Genomic DNA, 15,600 nt, shown 5'->3' on the forward strand with positions numbered 1-15,600 from the left:
GGTACTCATTAATAAATTATAATATTGTAATAAAATTTAAAGGATAGAGTCCTATAATAATCATAGCTACACATTATTGCACAGATCATCTGCCAGGTGCTGTACGTATATTATTTCTAATCCAAACACTACTGCAAGCTGCTTAATTGAGTTTATTGGATTGACATTGTTTAATAAAATTGTGTAGGTTTCAGATGTATACATTTATCATCTGTATACTGCTTTCTGTGTTCACTATTCCAAGTCAAGTCTCCTTCCAACACCATTTATTCCCCCCTTACAATGTCAAAACATACACCGATGCTCAATATATAAAAAATAATTAAAAAAATAAAAATAATTTTTAAAGTTCTAATAACTGAAAATTGTTTACTTTTTAATTCCTAATAAAATTCTAGAGCATTGCATTTATGGTTTATAAACCAAACATAAAAGAGTCTTGCCCTATGAGAACATTGTAACATTTAAATGTGTCTATTATTGTAGCATATACATTGCAAAAGTCAAGAAGAAAAGGCATAAAGATAACAAGGAAAGAACTAAAAGGATCTCAATTTGCTGATGACATTACAGTCTATATGAAAAAACCTAAGGAATCTAAAAACTACTAAAAATAACAACTAGGCCCTGGCTGGTTGGCTCAGTGGTAGAGCATTGGCCTGGCGTGCAGGAGTCCCAGGTTCGACTCCCGGCCAGGGCACACAGGAGAGGCGCCCATCTGCTTCTCCACCCCTCCCCTTCTCCTTCCTCTCTGTCTCTCTCTTCTCCTCCTGCAGCCAAGGCTCCATTGGAGTAAAGTTTGCCCGGGTGTTGAGGATGGCTCTGTGGCCTCTGCCTCAGGTGCTAGAATGGCTCTGGTCACAACAGAGCGACGCCCCAAGATGGGCAGAGCATCGCCCCCTGGTGGGCATGCCGGGTGGATCCTGGTCAGGCGTATGCGGGAGTCTGTCTGACTGCCTCCCCGTTTCCAACTTCAGAAAAAATATATAAATAAATAAATAAATAAAAATAACTAATAAAATTAACATACATTTAGCAAGGTCATGGGATACAGGTTAATAGACAAAAACAAATTTCAATTTTATATATTCTGGCAACAAATACATACTTTCAAATGAAATTTTTAAAACTTGACTATAAAATAGGATATAAAAAACTCAGAATTCTATAGCTTGTACTTCTGGATAAACTTTTCCCTTAAATGAGATCATCTGAATAAAATTAGAAAAGTTCTTTACAGTACATTCACTTGATCAATAAGTTATGTATTTTCAAAGATTTTTTTCCCACCTGTCCAGGCAGTGGCGTAGTGGATAGAGTGTCAGACTGGGACGCAGAGGACCCAGGTTCGAGACCCCGAGGTCGCCAGCTTGAGCATGGGCTCATCTGGTTTGAGCAAAAGCTCACCAGCTTGGACCCAAGGTCGCTACCTTGAGCAAGGGGTTACTCGGTCTGCTGAAGGCCCACGATCAAGGCACATATGAGAAAGCAATCAATGAACAACTAAGGTGTCACAATGAAAAACTGATGATTGATGCTTCTCATCTCTCTCTGTTCCTATCTGTCCCTATCTATCCCTCTCTCTGACTCTCTGTCTCTGTAAAATAAATAAATAAATAAATAAAAATAAAGAAAGAAAGAAATAAGATTTTTTCCCAATAAACATGTTCCTTTGTATAGTCATAGCCTGTAAGAAAAAATACTGTATCAATATAATGGTCAGTTATTCATTAAGCCCATGAAATTAAGCAGCACGTATTGTGATTAAAATAAAAAAGAACACACTTCTGTTCTCTTCTAATAAAATGTAATTCTGTCTAAAAGACTAAAAACCAGAAGCTACACTGAGGGAAACAGGAGCTTTGTAACCAGAGGTCCTGCACTGCCACTAATTACCTCTGTGCCCAAAGGCAGGTTGTTATACAGACTCTGAGCTTCAGTTATCTACCTCTGTAAATATAACTGTGCCAATAATTCCCACCTCACAGGGTTTGTGAAGTTCAAAGAAAATGAAACACATTCTGCACCCTAATGCATTACATAAATGTTGGTAATTATTCATTGTAAGCTAAAAGTTCTGTGTGGTACATGCTTCCCTTATTATCTAAATTATTTTACACGGGGCAAACAAGTAGATGAAAGAAAAAAGTGAGTGTGACAACCACACAGGTTAGGGGTAACAAATATTAACCTGTCAGAAAAACACATTAGGCCACCAGTGGGAGAACCAAGAAAGTACCAAACAAAAGAAGAACAATGTTGAAGTGTTGACTAGCTATATAACTCAAGAGTGTATCATCTCTAAATAATCATCAAGTCTATGCCAATGCCATTGCTAAGAGTTTTTTACTTATTAGGGAATTTGATAAAAATTTAATATACCAAATATTCGTTCTCAATCTCTGGAGTCACCTGATACTGTCACAAAGTCCATAATCAAAGAGAAAAGTGGATGGCACTCGGACAAATGGCCCCACAGAGGGAAGGATTCTATCACAAACTTCCACAGGCATCTCCCATCAGATGCACCAGCCCACCTCTGAAGCAGCGTAAGCCCCTCCGCTAGCATCTCTGAAATGGTGGCACCACCCAGGGAACTTGTCAGTAATTCTAAAATTTCAGGACGCACTGAGACAGAAAACACTATAAAAGCTATCCCATACAGAACAAACAAGCACCCCAGTCTAATGTTCTACACTTTCCCCCTCCTGCCTTAGCAAAGCCTAAATACTGGTCCCATAAGACACTTTTGTTCACATACATAGTCAATATTCCCTGCCATGTACACTTCTTTCACTAATGGTGACCAGTCTGTGCCGACAAATATCTCTCAGTTCCTTTGTGACCAAAGCACAAAGAATAGTTTCTAGCCTGGGATCAGAGATAAGTTGATTGACTCTGAAGATTTCCAAACCCTCCACCTCAACCTCTCATCAACCAGCCACACCCCCATGAAAATAACTGCTTCAGAAGGCATCATAAAGCACCTGTCTTCATTTGGCCAAAAGTGCAGCCAAGAAATCAAGAAGGACTTTTCTGTATAAGCACAGGGCTAAAACATCAGAGCCTGACCAGCCGGTGGCACAGTGGATGGAGCGTCGGACTGGGATGTGGAGGACCCAGGTTCGAGATCCCGAGGTCACCAGCTTGAGCGCGGGCTCATCTGGTTTGAGCAAGGCTCACCAGCTTGGACCCAAGGTCACTGGCTTGAGCAAGGGGTTACTCAGTCTGCTGAAGGCCCACGGTCAAGGCACATATGGGAGAGCATTCAATGAACAACTAAGGTGTTGCAATGAAAAACTGACGATTGATGTTTCCTATCTCTCACTGTTCCTGTCTGTCTATCCCTATCTATCCCTCTCTCTGACTCTCTCTGTCTCTGTAAAAAAATAAAATAAAAAACTGCAGAAACTAGGATCACATCTTGGTTTTTGTAATAATGTCGGTAGAGTACATTGAAGAAGAAAAGAAACTGCACTAGATTATAATGACTGGGGTGGATTTCTTTCCTAACGTCCAGTGTCCTTTGTAGGAGATCTGGTGCAATTTTTATTTTCTTTAGAAGAAAATAAAAATTAAACAATTTTTTTAATCAGGCAGGTTTAGAGAACTATACCAACTAACAGTGAAATATAACTCAAAGAATAAGAGGAAAGAATATAAAATGCATTTTTTAAGTCATTGGTGGTAGAGTGCTTTATTAAAATAAGAGTATAAACGAACTTATCTATTGAGTTAACTTTTGAAATAAATGGTAGCATAGCAATGGAAATTCCAAAACTATATTCATTCTACATGTCAAAAACTCTTAATATGTCAAACCACAAGAACACACAAATAAGGGAAAATCACTACTAAAAGTTACTGGTACAATTAGACTTCAGTAGAGAAGAAAATTAACCTAGATCCACATCTTATACCAAACACTGTAATAAGGTCTAGGTAGATCAGCTAGCATTTAAAACACTAGAAAAGAGCAGAATGGCATATTTATCCCACTTGTGAAGGGGAAACTAACTTCTGTCCAAGAAAACACAGAATCGCAAAAGAGATGGTGTAGTTGATTATAAATATATAAACACTAATGAACAAGTTGTACACAACAAAATATAATGAAACAAATAAAACACCAACAATAACAGAATGGGTAAAGATGTAAAGTATAATGAAGAAAAGCTTATATGCAAACTATGTCAAATTGCTAAAATTACAAGATATCAACATTGAGGTTCAACTTGGTAAGAGTTTTAAGATTGTTTAGTTTTAAATATGCAAAAATATATATTAAAATCAAATCATCACATTCTCTACCTCCTGAAGTAAGCACATTAAAGCACTCAAGGCGAGTATGTATGCCTACTAAACTAGCAGAAAAGTATTGTAACTGCAGTCTGGAGCCACAAGGTCTATCTACTTCCACATGTAAATTGACTCTTTCTACAGAGCAATTAAACTGTGACCTTTGACACAGTATTTCTCTTTTGGGTATAGACTCCAGAAACCCAAAAGAAATAGGAAAAAAAATTCGTTCAGAAATATTCACGATCACTATTTATAACAGGAAAAAGTAGCAAGTGGCCCCAAATAGAGGTGCTAAGAACCTGTGGCATATAAACACAACAGAATACTTGAACATTATTTAAAATGACAAGTTTATAAATTGTGTGTAATGTGTATAGAACACATGTATAGAATTATATATAATGTGCAAGGAAAAATACTGTTTACAAAAAAAAAAACACATGCTGATGACACAGAGGAAAGAGGAGGGGGAAGGTGAGTCTGTACACTGACAAAGACCTGAAATGAGAAGGGAATGTGTAAGTGGTTTTAGACAGATTTATTTTAAGTCCTTGACTTTGGGACCCACAGCCTCACCTCCCATTACCTCCAGGCTTGGTCAAGAGTGGTGTTTCTCAAACTAATGTCATGAAGGACCAGGTTGTTTTATTTCTATACGAACTAGTCCTGCACAGGACTAGTTCCCAGCTCCAGCCAGATGTGAACTCACTCACACGTGTTAAGTCCCACAAAACCCAAATGAGTCTATATCCTGTTCATACAAATTAATACACTGCTCACACACTTGGATGTGGCTACAGGTCATGTCTCTACAGAAATGTCTAAACACTTCCTCTCAATGTTTGTACTTATCTCTTGGCACCCGTCAGCTGACTACACTTTGCGTAGCATTGGTCGACAGGTGGGTGAACTGCCCACGCCTTCAAGTGTCTCACTGTCAGGAAAGCATCACTTCAGGAACCTGATCAGGGATACCAGGTTAGGCCTCAAGCCTACAGAGCAGCCCCATCAAAACCAGCTACCCGTGTCAGTACTTGCACAACCAGAGACTCCCAGGCCCCTCGCCTGTCTGCCTGTCCATGCTGCCAGCTGCTACCCAAGACCAAGTCCCACATCTCCCTGCTCATCCTCCTATGCTGACAGCCCTTAACCCCAAGTCCACTTCCATTTCACAGCTGTCAGAAGCCTGCTATAGGAAATCTGTAGCTGTGAGAAACCCAAGTTCCTCCATTTGGGGCCACTACATTCAGAAGCTGAGCCACACAATTTTCCTTGAGAGCAGGAAAATTGTATCACATTCATTATAGAATTCCCAAAACAGTATCTCGTACTCAGCAGGATTGAACAAACATTTATGGAATGAATGCCAAGTTCTGTGTAATCTGTCATTCGTTACATAGTTTAATCTCTCTCTTTCAAACTAGTCCTCAGTGCCCCCCTTTTTTTTAAGAGATATACAGACAGCAACATCAAGCTGTCCCTGTATGTGCACTGACCAAGGATCGAATCAGCAACCTCTGCTCTTTGGGATCACACTCCAACCAACTGAACCATCCAGCCAGAGCTTAATTATTTTGTTGTTGTTGTTGTTGTTGTTGTTGATTGTATTTTAGAGAGGCAGAAAAGGGAGAAAGAGGGGGGTGCAAAGGGAAGCATTCATTTGTTGTTCCACTCAGTCATGCTTCCCATGTATGCTCTGACAGGGGATCAAACCCTCAACCTTGTCATTTCAGGACAACACGAACCAATTGAGGTAACCAGCCAGGTCCTTCAGTGTCTTTTTAAAAATACTTCCTAAAGACTATACTTTCAGGGATCATTTCTATAGTTTGTTAAAAATACTTCCTAGCATAGATTCCATTTGAAGTCTTTGGCATAACTAAATAACAGGGACTATCAAAGGAAAACGGATGGTCATGCACAGAAATACAGCCTGAGACACCAGCAGGAATACTGGCTTTTCTGGTTTGTTTGCCTAAAGTCTTAGCAACTTGGACACTTGAACCCCACTGTCCCAGCTCTCCTACCTTTTGTAACCAAGCCTGCCTCACATGGCTCTTTGAAACAGTGGCTGCCATCTTCACACCCCATCCCACCTTGGACCTGACTTTCAGAGGCCTCCCAGCCCAGAATGGCCCAAGTGTGTTTCTCTGTGCGTTCTTAGCTCAGTAAGATTTTAATCATCATTTTCATGATGCACTAAACAGGAACCTGATCAAGACGCAAGACTTAATTTAGAAACCTGAAATCACAAGGAAGTCAAGAAATACCACTCAGAATTTCTCTAAGGCTTTATAATGATTCCCTTTGAAAATTTCTCCCAGCCCATGATCAACTATAAGAAAGAAGAGCCGCATTAGAAGTCCATGGGCTGTTTAAACCCACTCTTCAATATGTTTCAATATACAGTGTGTCCGTTAAGTCATGGTGCACTTTTGATCGGTCACAGGAAAGCAACAAAAGACGATAGAAAAGTGAAATCTGCACCAAATAAAAGGAAAACCCTCCCAGTTTCTGTAGGATGATGTGGCAGCATGTGCGCATGCGCAGATGATGACATAACACCGTGTATACAGCGGAGCAGCCTATGGCCATGCCAGTCGAGATGTGGACGGTACAGAGGAAAGTTCAGTGTGTTCTGTGGCTCGTGCAATGTGAATATCGGCACGTTTATAACGAAGCGCCACCACATAGGAATAACATACTATGTGGGATAAGCAGTTGAAGGAAACCGGCAGTTTGGTGGAGAAACCCCGTTCTGGTAGGCCATCAGTCAGTGATGACTCTGTAGAGGCTATACGGGATAGCTACCTAAGGAGCCCTAAAAAATCTGTGTGTGAGCCCACATCGAACTGCACTGAATAGGTATGAAACTGGGAGTGTTTTCCTTTTATTTGGTGCAGATTTCACATTTCTATCGTCTTTTGTTGCTTTCCTGTGACGGTCAAAAGTGCACCATGACTTTATGTACAAACTGTAGATACAATATAGCTATAGCCATTCATTTATTACTTTACATTGTAGTACCCTTCATACTATTCAGAAGTAACAATAAGGGAGAAGTCATCTTTTCTTGTACAGCCTGTCATTTAACAGAATATCAAAAGAGTGGCAAATATAAAGGTCACATTTACAACGTTTCAGAGTGGCCAGTGAACAGTCATTTTAAATAAAAATACACCACATTGTCAATCAGTAGGTGTTCAGAGAATTTTGTTTACAATGATGTGTTCCTGGAGACCAGCCTCCGCTGGAAGACAGGAAGGGTCAATGAGCCAGTGTGAGCATCGCATTCAGGAAACAGAGTTACCACGTAACACTTGTTTTTTAGAACTGCAGAACAGTGTGGAAAACAAGCAGTCATTGCCACAAAGAGAAACATGATGTAGGTAGATGGAATCACAATAAATCCATGTACAGGACAAAGTACATACTGACACCCACCAAGACTGACTCACGCACTCATGCAAAGGAAAAGAACATGGTCTTTTCTTGAATAGTTTTAAAAAGAATAAAGGAAAAGAAAATAAGTTAACTATACTAGGTGCTTGTAATAGCGAAAGGAAGTAAGCTGAATGCCCAACAACAGATTTTTTTTACTAATTTATCCATGAAATGTAACACTCCTCAGCCATTTAAAATTGACTTGTAGCTTGACCTGTGATGACCCAGTCAATAAAGCATCGACCTGAAACGGAGGTCGCCAGTTCAAAACCCTGCACTTAAAAAAAAACAAAAAACCCTGGACTTGCCCGTTCAAGGCACATATGGGAGCTGATGCTTCCTTCTCCTCCCTCTTCTCTATCTCTCTCTAAAATGAATAAAGTCTTTCAAAAAAATTAAAAATTGACTTGCGATGATTGTTTAGTGAGAGGTACTTTTCAGTAAAGAAAGCTGGTGCCAAAACTGTGTGTATGAGGCCCTGGCCAGTTGGCTCAGCGGTAGAGCATTAGCCTGGCGTGTGAAAGTCTTGGGTTCAATTCCCAGCCAGGGCACACGGGAGAAGCGCCCACCTGCTTCTCCACCCTTCCCCCTCTACTCTCTCTCTATTTCTCTCTTTTTCCTCCCGCAGCCAAGACTCCACTGGAGCAAAGTTGGCCCAGGAGCTCAGGACAAGTCCATTGCCTCCACCTCAGGCGCTAGAATGGCTCCAGCCACAATGGAGCAACGCCCCAGATGGGCAGAGCATCGCCCCCTGGTGGGAATACGGATGGATCCCAGTCAGGCACATGCAGAAGTCTGACTGCTTCCTTGCTTCTAACTTCAGAAAAATAGCAAAAAAACACACAAAAAATCAAAACTGTGTGTATGATGTTATAATACATGTGACGTGTACACACTGCATGGCATGATGTTATCTCAGCATGGGGAGAAAACGTGAGATTTTTTTCTTCGTGTTTTTTGGTGTTTTCTAATTTTTCTTCCAGAACAGTAAAATATTCCTTCATTGAATGTACTTAGAATCAAGTATATGTATATAGAATAGAACAGGCAGTCATTCCAATGTTCCCTTTTCTTCATCGAAGCTTTTCTTAGAATTCTGCAAACCAACTTCTCAGTACTAAGGTTCTGCACAGTCTCGTTGCTCAAAATGAAAGTACAGTCTGAAATAACCAGAAGATTATTTTGAAACATGTGGCCAAGGAAACTTGGGAACACACAAGTATAAGAGAGGAGACAAGGACTGTAATCTTGGGGGCAGCCTAGAATGGGATTACAACAGAAAAATGTAACAAACCAAGGACACTTGTATTTCAGTTGGATGCCCTCCGAGTTTCCAGAAGGGGGCTGCCTGTGTGGAGTCTGGAAAAGAAGCCGTGACAGAGAAAACGCTGTGCTGTCGTCTCTGGGGGCAGCAGAAGCTGGCGGGGGTGTGGGGCAGGAGTTTAATCAGCAGGTAGAGAGAAACGAGGCTGGTGCCCAGACAACATGGACATCCCAGTAAGGAGAGACAGAAAATAAGAAAGAGCTGGAGGAGACCATTTCCAGCGGTGATCAGAGGGAGCGAAGTCTGAGGGAGGATGGAGAGACCAGAGGGCTGGGGCAGGGGTGGGGAGCGGGAGGGGAGCATAAGTATGAGGGGCGGGCAAGCCAAGTGGGAAGAGCACTCTAGTTAGATGAAAAAGTATGTGCAAAGGCCACACACAACTGCAAAGAAAGCTTAGCTAATTCTCAAAAAAAAAAAAAAGAGAGAGAGGAAACCAGGATGCTCGAGTCAAGTGAGAGAGGAGAGGCAGCAGGTCAGGAGGGGAGAGGTCTCAGAGGCCAGCAGAATTGGTAGCACGGGCATGATAGGAGCTAGCGTTCTCTCTCACCGGGATGCAGAGCCACTGGAGGCTTTTAAAGTGAGAGGTGCCATAATCTTACCGACTTTTTTTTTTTTTTTTTTTGTATTTTCCTGAAGTTGGAAACAGGGAGGCAGTCAGACAGACTCCCGCATGCGCCGACTGGGGGCATGCCCACCAGGGGGCGATGCTCTGCCCATCTGGGGCGTTGCTCTGTTGCAACCAGAGCCATTCTAGCTCCTGAGGCAGAGGCCATAGAGCCATCCTCAGTGCCTGGGCCATCTTTGCTCCAATGGAGCCTCGGCTGCGGGAGGGGAAGAGAGAGACAGAGAGGAAGGAGAGGGGGAGGGGTGGAGAAGCAGATGGGCACTTCTCCTGTGTGCCCTGGCCGGGAATCGAACCCAGGACTCCTGCACACCAGGCCGACGCTCTACCACTGAGCCAACTGGCCAGGTTCTTATTGACATTTTTAAAAGACCACTCTGGCCTGACCAGGTGGTGGCGCAGTGTATAGAGCGTCAGACTGGGATGCAGAGGACCCAGGTTCGAGACCCCAAGGTCGCCAGCTTGAGCGCAGGCTCATCTGGTTTGAGAAAAAAGCCCACCAGCTTGAACCCAAGGTCACTGGCTCCAGCAAGGGCTTACTCGGTCTGCTGAAGGCCCGCGGTCAAGGCACATATGAGAAAGCAATCAATGAACAACTAAGATGTTGCAACACGCAATGAAAAACAAATGATTGATGCTTCTCATTTCTCTCCGTTCCTGTCTGTCCCTGTCTATCTCTCTCTCTGATTCACTCTCTGTCTCTGTAAAATAAATAAATAAATTTTAAAAAAAATGAAAAGACCACTCTGGCTCCTGGAGGAGAACAACGGAGAAGGGGGTGTCAGGGAATTGCTTACGAGGCGATTATATCTTCTCGACCCATGCTGTCCCATGCAATAGTCACTGGCCACATGTAGATATTCAAATCTAAATTAGTTTTAATTAGGCTAAATTAAAAGTTCAGTATCTCAATAGCAATGGCCCCATTTCCAACTGCTTAATGGCCCCATGCGGCCAGGGGTTACTGCCCTGAACAGTGCAGGTCCAGCACAAGTCCATTATCACAGGAAGTTCTTATAGAGTGCCCTTGTCTGAACAAGGCAACATGGTGGCTTAGCCTGGGGGAGGTGTCCGTAGGCAGAGGCAAGGGGACTCATAACAGAGATAGGGAGACTAGGGCAGACTCAGGATATAATGTTAGGATAGAGCCTATAAGCCCAGAAGATGGATTTGACGTAGGAGTGCATGGAAAAGGGCTGAGTCAAGGACAGCTCCTAACTGCTCTGACTCATTACTTCACCAGGCTGCCCACCTCTCTCTACTCAGTCCTTGCTTTCATGAAGCAACCATCTGTCTATTAACTCAGCCTCTCGAGTCCTTCCATAACTGAATGGTAGCTATGAATACTCCAATGTACAGATCCCTGGGACATTCTGGCTCCTAGAGCAAACAGACAGACCATAGTGTCTAAATGCAAAATTAAGTACATAAAGATGGGAAGCAAATACGCAGTAAAAATGTAAAACGAGGTTCCAGGGCACCCAGGACGCAACCCATGAGGAAAGAAATATGGAAGAAAAAAAAACACTATCCAAAACTTGGCTGGTGCTCAAGGAAAGGCTCAACAGCTGACAAGTAGAACAGAACTACCAGATACAATATTTGCAAAATCCAAAATTTTGTTTTCAACAGCAAATCCACTGAAAGATACTTGCCTGCATAAGCTAAGTAGAAAACAGCAAATGCATCTCATCTCAAGATGGTGTAGGCCTATCTGCTGAACAGATAAACCATGTTATGGCTATGAGTGCTAAGAAAAATTACAGCCTGACCAGATGGTGGCACAGTAGAGTGTCGACCTAGGACACTGAGGACCCAAGTTTGAAACTCCAAAGTAGCTAGCTTGAGCACAGCCTCACCAGCTTGAGGGTGGGTTCATCCGGCTTGAGCACAGCCTCACCAGCTTGAGCACAGCCTCATCAGCTTGAGCACAGCCTCACCAGCTTGAGGGTGGGTTCATCCGGCTTGAGCACAGCCTCACCAGCTTGAGCACAGCCTCATCAGCTTGAGCACAGGTCCCTGGCTTGAGGTTAGGATTGGCTTGAGTGAGGGATAGGCTTGAGTATGGGATTATAGACATGATCCCATGGTCACTGGCTTGAGCCCCAGGTAAACTGGCTTGAGCAAGTGCTCACTGGCTCAGCTGGAGCCCCTAACCCTGTCAAGGCACATATGAGAAGCAACCAATGAACAACTAAAGTGACACAACTACAAGTTGATGCTTCTCATCTCTATCATTTCCTGTCTGTCCCTGTCTATCTGTCCTATCTTTCTCTCTCTCTATTTAAAAAAATTAGAAATATTAATGCAATAGGGGTCCTTCCAGCTTACTCCAACTTGGGGTGTTCCTCCGCCTTATTGCTGAATGGGCTAAATACAGGGTCCAAACAGGTAGGTTTTGACATAATATAAAATTACTGTCCCACTGAGGCATCATTTGTTAACTTTTTCCCTAAGTATAAAACCAGATCTTTGGTCTGGGTATCTGTAGCAGTAAGGACACTGTCACCTGACTAGTGGGGATGGAAGGGCTCAGGCAGGACACACTGAGCAGCTACTATAAGGCTCATATGGGCAAAATAAAAATGGTCAGAGGATGACGGCACTCAGGTGAGCGTCTGCAGCGGCCCCATGGTGAAGCCACAGTACACTGACATTGTTCCCAGCTTACAGCTTTAAAAACAGGAAATGTGAAACCACCTTGTCAAAGGTAAAAACCTTTTACAGTCATGTCATGATTTTCTAAAAGAGATGGCTTTCTTCAGGATGCGTCTCCCCTGACAAACTACATTATACATGAGGATTAGGTGTCCAGGCTAACCCATGAAAGCCCAGCACAATGAGCTAAACTTGAGAATGAATAAAAGCCCTGAGCAGATCTCCCCCTAAAAATGTGGCCAGCACACTCATGCCCAAGGCTTTCGCTTCTGGGCGGAGCCTGACCCAGAATCACCAAGTACGGCATGTCTCTCATTGACAAAGCCAAGACCATACAAATCCCATTTCACCTTCTTCTCAGAAGGATCCCTCCCACTATATCCCACAGAAGAAATGGGTAGCAATAAGGCAGCTCGGATTACAACCCTGCAAGGTGAGTTGGACAGCCAGAAAAAACAAGGTTCAGAGAAATTCAATGATGTTAAGGCGCTTGCTGAAGTCATATTGCCACTAAATAGTAAAGGGGTGGGAGACTTGAACCCAGGCCAGTCTGTCCCACACCTGCTGCCTGGAGCAACTGAGAAGCAGATGCCCTCATGGTGCGGGAGTGAGGTGGCCGTCTGTCAGCACGCACACCCCGCCATGGGGGCCTGGGGAAAAAAGCAGTTTGTTCTTTTTTTTTTTTTAACTTTTTTTTTATTATTCATTTTTAGAGAGGAGAGAGAGAGGGAGAGAGAGAGACAGAGAGGAGAGAGAGACAGAGAGAGAGAAGAGGGGGAGGAGCTGGAAGCATCAACTCCCATATGTGTCCTGACCAGGCAAGCCCAGGGTTTCGAACCTGCGACCTCAGCATTTCCAGGTCAACGCTTTATCCCCTGCGCCACCACAGGTAATGCCAATTTCTTCTTTTTTTACAAGGCTGTTTCATCCCAAGAAAATAAAAGGGACAGGCGAAGGAGAGCCACTGCTCTCAAGTAAGGAGCCTTTGTCAGATGCTCTGCCAAGCTTTCCTGTAGGGGAGGAGAGGCGCTTCAGCAGGCCCTGCCAGCTCCACTCCCCAAACTCAAAAGGGCCGCTGAAGCCCCTGGGAGGTGGCTGCTCCAGGCCGACAGGTCCCTGATAACCCAAGCTGCCGGGCTCCGAGATGCTGAAGTAGCTACAGGGTTTGGTGACCCCACAATCCACCTACCCTCCTCATGTCCAGCCACTGGATCTGTCTGTGGCCCTGCTCTGCTGGTGGGGGCGTGGAGAGAGAGTCCGCACCAGCTGAGGCTCCCTCCAAAGCCTCAGGCTGAAGACCGGATGGCAGAGCATGCCGAATGGCCGGTCCAAAGGAGCAATTCAGCAGTTGTTCCCAAAGGGTACAACACAGGAATTACTTCCACGGCCACCTGCAGTGCCCCATCCCATTCCTTACCTTCTGGCCCATATGTTCTCTTTCCTCTTGGCCAGTGAACCCGCTAATCCCATTAACAGATCGCCAAACCCAATTCTAAGAACTGCTGGGGACAGAAACATCTATGTCAGCGGTTCTCAACCTGTGGGTCCAGGACACCACTTTACAGCCACACCCAAAGAACTAACGAGGACTTGAAAAGCAACACTTGGTTTGATTAGGAGAAAGGTTTCACAATTGCAACTCACTCACAAGAACCATTACCTCTGGACCTATCGCCCATGTAGTTAACAAGGGGCAAATTTCCTCTAGTGTGATTTTATTTCTTAAAACAATAAGATTTCAATGTATTCCATCTAGAAGTATATGTGCCTGACCAGGCGGTGGCGCAGTGGATAGAGCGTCGGACTGGGATGCGGAAGGACCCAGGTTCGAGACCCCAAGGTCACCAGCTTGAGCACGGGCTCATCTGGTGTGAGCAAAAAGCTTACCAGCTTGGATCCAAGGTCACTGACTCCAGCAAGGGGTTACACAGTTTGCTGAAGGCCCACGGTCAAGGCACATATGAGAAAGCAATCAATGAACAACTAAGGTGTCGCAACGAAAAACTGATGATTGATGCTTCTCATCTCTCTCCGTTCCTGTCTGTCTGTCCCTATCTATTCCTCTCTCTGGTTCTCGCGCTGTCTCTGAAATAAATAAATAAATAAATAAATAAATAAATAAATAAATAAATATTTAGAAGTATATGTGCAACATGATTTTCTGTTCAAATTTCTAGCTCCTAGAAAAAAATGCTTCCACAGGCTCCCGAGTTTCTCTAGAATTGAGCCAATCAATAGGATGGCAAGAGGCACGTGCCAGTCACTGCTTCCTCTACAACTTAGGGGAAAAGGTCCCAGGAGCAAAGAGGAGGGGCCCTGGGGACTTTCAAAAGGAAGGGCCATTCACCAGCCTGCCTCGCCGTCAGAACCTGACCGCTGAGCTCCATCCCAGGCCCGTTTTCCCAGTGGGCATGCAGGACTTGCCCACTTGCATTTGACCATCTCACCTTCTTCATTTACATCCTGATTCACTCTCCCTCAAGCTACAAAGTGTGAAGTCATCTTTAACTCCTCCCACTCCTTCACCACTGCATATTCTATCACCAAGTTGGACCATACTGTTTATGGAAATTTCTATTGAGTTTATTCCTACACCCAACCACTTGTATTCCTCACTGTCATCATCCGGTTGAAAGCACACCCTGTATAATATTACCAGAGATTCCTTCCTAGTTGAATTCCTATTCAATCTCCCCACCTCCCAACCAACTATTTCTCATTCCACTTCTAGAACAGCCGCACTGTTTAAAACTTTAATATCTAAATGTGCTTCAGGGTCTAACCCCATGACACATCAAGCCTAAGTCCCATCTCTGCCACATACCAGTCTTAGAACACGTTCTTGAACAGCTACGTACCTAACCTCTGACTCTCAGTTTTCTCATCTATAAAACAGGGCAGCAATACTAATTATCATTTATAAACCAATTATTACTGTAATTATATGAGACAATATATATAAAAGTTCCTAGTACAGTGTTTGACTCTTAATATACTCAAAATTGGTGCTTACACTCCAAATGAAAGAAAGATCCATGTCATATTATTCTCCCTGTGGTCCTTGGTCTCCTTCCTAAGTACTCACACCATCCCTTCCCCCACAGCACCTAGCGCAGTGCCGGGTATACATATAGTAGGCTTTAAATAAGCATTAACATTTTCCAATATATAAAAAACAAAATGTTTTATTTTCTTTTTTTTTTTTTTTTTTTTTTTTTTTTTATTTTCAATATTATCACAGGAAGCATAT

The 15,600-nt window shown here is 43.3% G+C and overlaps 1 protein-coding gene and 1 non-coding gene across 2 annotated transcripts in view; one reads left to right on the forward strand and one right to left on the reverse strand.

Moving 5' to 3' along the window:
• The window catches only part of USP13 (ubiquitin specific peptidase 13), a 141,037-nt gene that overhangs the window by 114,507 nt on the left and 10,930 nt on the right, over window positions 1-15,600 (reverse strand). The gene's annotated exons all lie outside the window — the stretch shown is intronic.
• LOC136312417 (small nucleolar RNA SNORA81) lies at window positions 3,372-3,551 on the forward strand. Its single transcript, XR_010726999.1, has one exon. It is a non-coding gene; the product is annotated as a small nucleolar RNA SNORA81 (small nucleolar RNA).

The sequence above is a fragment of the Saccopteryx bilineata genome, chromosome 8 (assembly GCF_036850765.1).
Source record: "Saccopteryx bilineata isolate mSacBil1 chromosome 8, mSacBil1_pri_phased_curated, whole genome shotgun sequence".
In the NCBI taxonomy this organism is placed as follows: Eukaryota; Metazoa; Chordata; class Mammalia; order Chiroptera; family Emballonuridae; genus Saccopteryx; species Saccopteryx bilineata.